Below are 3,744 nucleotides of genomic sequence, written 5' to 3'. Positions count from 1 at the left end.
TGAGGAGTGATCAAAATTTCTGGTGAATAGGTAAATTAAACATTTATTACAGTAAAAGACACATTGCCTTTAATCTCCCTCAAAACTCTCCCTCACTTTCACCACACTCATCCCACTGTTCTCGACACCTTCTGCAACAGTTCTGGAAATCCTTTTTATGAGGGTCTTTATGAGGTATGATAACAAGTACAGTGAATGGTGCTAATGAGTGCCATTCAACAGAAAGGCAACCTTGTAAAAACATGACGGTGCGCCTTCATCCTCCTTATTTGCCAGATCTGGCAGTGTGCAACTTCTGGGTCTACTCAAAGTTAAATGACCATGGAATCCAGGCTCGGTGGCACACCTATAATCCCAGCACTCTGGAGGCAGGGGCAGGAAGAATGTTATGAGTTTGAGGCCAGCCTGGGTGACATAGTGAGTTCAAGGCCAACCTGAACTACATAGTGAGACCCTGTCTCACCCTCCTGCCAATCAATGACCATGGAAGGTCAAAATTTTGAATTGACTCAGGACATGGAGACAGCCATGACAACTGCCCAGCTGGGGTTTAAGTGATTAGTAGCTGGGTCCTAACCCTGCAAATCGCTAGTGGCATTCACCCCTCAGTTCTTTGTGCTGTTGACAAAAGATTTCAGTCAAGACACCTGAGCCATAATATAGAGTAGAGGTAGAGTTAGTGCAAAATGGTAGATTTTCAGAATGATAGAGAGACTATACCTGCAGGTAGGAAGGTGGACAAGCACCAAGATGGCAGTTGCATAGAGTTAGGGCTCAGGTTGCATTTACATGATTAAGTGGGGTTTCAAGAAATATACTTTCCTTCCTCTGAGGTAATTATTCTTTTGCTAGAAAATGGGCTGTGGTGACCAACTCCCTGTTTACTCTGCAGATGGATGGCTCCATTTAAGTTTGCTTGGATCCTTGAGGTTTTCTCAACCCCTCTCCCTGGTCTGAACTCCATATAGCCCTGGACCTCATTGCATGCTCAGAGGAAGTTACATTCTCTTCGAAACCATAAGCTTCTTTGGATTGTACTTATAACTAATGATTAAGAAAGCAAAGGAAAAAAGAGAAAAATCACATCTTCTTTGCTTTTCATGTAGCCCCAGCTGCTCATCTCCAGCCTGCTGATGTCTAACTTTTTGCCTAACCACATTGCATCCTAGCAACAAGAACATTGTACACCCACCCTGATCATTTTTAAGCTCACTGTTCGATTTTGTCAAGTACATTCACGGTGTGGTGAGGCCAACCCCAGCTCCACCTCCAGAACTTTGTCATCCTTCCCAGTGGTAGCCCTGTACCTGCTGAGTACCAATCTCCCATTCCCCAGACCCCAGCAATCACTCTACTTCTGCCTCTAGGGAGGAGACTGCATGTAGGTGGAATCACACAGACTTTGTCCTGTGCCTGGCTTTTTTCACTCACCACAATGTTCTTAGGGTTCAACCATGTTGCAGGTGATGATCTGCAGATGGCAGAACTTCTTTACTTTTTAAGGCGGAGTCATATTCCACTGTATGGATGGATTACATTTTGTTTCTCCATCCATCCATCCATCCATCCATCGATCTATCCATCCATCCATCCAACCATTCAAAGATGGATAATTACATTGTTCCCACCTTTTGGTTACTGTGACTAATGCTGCTATAGATACTGGTAAATTTCCTCTAGTCTTGATCATTGATGGGCACCCCTGCCACATCCAACCCTTTTCAAATGTACTAAGTTTGCACCATAGATTCAAGGTTATTTTTAGTTTCTTAAATATACATTGTCCTGGCAGTTGCCCTGGCTATAATCAGCCAGAGTTCTGGCCTCATCTTTAACTTGCTTTCCCCCTGCTCTGATGCTGTTATGGAATATTTCCATCTTACTCTGCCTGTGCCATCATCCCCTCTCTCTGTTAGTGCCTGCCAGGGCTTGCTCCTGGCCCCAAAGCTGCCCTTTACCCTTCGTCTACCAGTCAGGTGCAGTCTGGTTGTCTGTTTCCTATGGCTAAGCCTCTGCAGAGTTAGAGCCTTTCTGTATCTTGCTAGTAACCGAGGCTTTTAGATAGCCAGACCAAGTTCATGCACAGTTCAGTATTGATATTAAATAGAATTTGCAACAAGGCTAATCTAACATGTGATTTAATTATACGCATGGCTATTATGCTACTCAGGAATTTTGCATAACTGAGGAGCAGCTGGTAAATGGCTGTGGTTGGTTTTACTTTGGTGCAGCCTACCCAGCCACCACTGGAGTCAGTAGGAAGTGCTATGTGTGTGTACACATGTGTACTTGTGTATTGGTGGGAAGAAAAAGGAGAGGAAAGAGTCATTTGGAGGGTCATGAGTGGAGGGATAAATAAAGAGAGGAGTTTTATGCCCACTGCTTTGACTTCTAATAGTGGGCAGGGTAGACAGGGACCTCTTGCTGTGACCAGTGTAGGCAGGTTTACTGGAAATTTGGTGTGGATTTTAAGATATCCTAAAATAATATTTCCCGCCTGTGGGCACAGGGTCCAAGCATTGTCTTACTGTCAATAACTGTCCTGCTTATTCTTACCCAACAGAAAAAGTGCACAAGAACACGTGATGATTAGTTAAGTTGAACCCATAGTTCTTTGTCATTGTGCCTTCTTTGGTCAACAGGTACTGAAAACAAGTTTCTTTTTTCTTTTTTTTTTTTCATTAAGTTTTTGCTCTTTAGGTACACAGTACAGTTACATTCATCATTGGAATCTCATACCATTTCATGATGCATCTTGGTTCTTATTTTTTCCCCATTCCCCTGCTCTCCCTTCACCCTCTCCACCTTTCCCTATTTATAAAGATGAAGCACAGTTTCTGTCTTTGTCTATTTTTGCAATGAAAGGAGGCCCACCCTTTAGGCTTTGTGTTTTGTTTTCTTCTTGTTGAAGACTCTAGTCCAACCAAGTGACCCTCTGTGCTCCGAAAACCCCCTTCACTTCCTACCTCCACCCCTTTGATCATATTTATCTTGTTTCATTTGAAAATTTTATTTTTATTGATTCATTTTACATTTTACTAATTTGGCCTTCCATACCTTTCCAGATAGCACCGTCCAAATCCCCTCAAGCTTTCTCATTGCCTTCTACAAGACTGTCTCTAGCTCAGCAGCCAGAAAAACCACCTCCCTCTTTGTTCTCGCACTGTTTCAGCTCTTTCTGTGACACTCAGCACATTTTGTTTTAGTGTTATATGTGCTGCCTTATTATTGATGGGTAGTGACACCTTCTCAGCTTATTGGGTTCATTTTGACACCCCTAATAGTCACTGCACATGAATGGCCTCAGTGAAGTATTTTTTTAGGGGGGAGGGGTTATGCAGACTAGAAATGTCAGCAAAGAAAGCTAGAGAGATAGCCAGCCAACTTCAAATGTTGTAAGGTAAATTGTTGAAACCTATTGGTTAAATGAGGTAACTATAAGCAAGACAGTTGTCCAGTGTAAGATAGTGCTTGGACTCCATGCAACAGCAGTTCCTTAGCCTGCAGTTTGGGAATACTATTTTAGGATGTTCTGAGGTTCTACTCTGAGGTTCTAATAGCCCTGCCTGCCCCTGTCAGAGGAGTTGATCAGTTACCTCAGTGGCTAGAAATTCAGGCAGTGGCACAGAGTAATTTTAAAAACAGTTTTCATTTTAATATAACATTTGGCAGCCAACCATTATGTTAACTAGAGATTCTGTTCTCTTTTACTACCTCTGTTCTGGCCATATGATGTCCTCCCCT

Source organism: Fukomys damarensis, unplaced genomic scaffold (assembly GCF_012274545.1).
Source record: "Fukomys damarensis isolate Sample0158 unplaced genomic scaffold, DMR_v1.0_HiC HiC_scaffold_16, whole genome shotgun sequence".
NCBI lineage: Eukaryota > Metazoa > Chordata > Mammalia > Rodentia > Bathyergidae > Fukomys > Fukomys damarensis.
Note: the sequence above shows the minus strand (reverse complement) of the source record.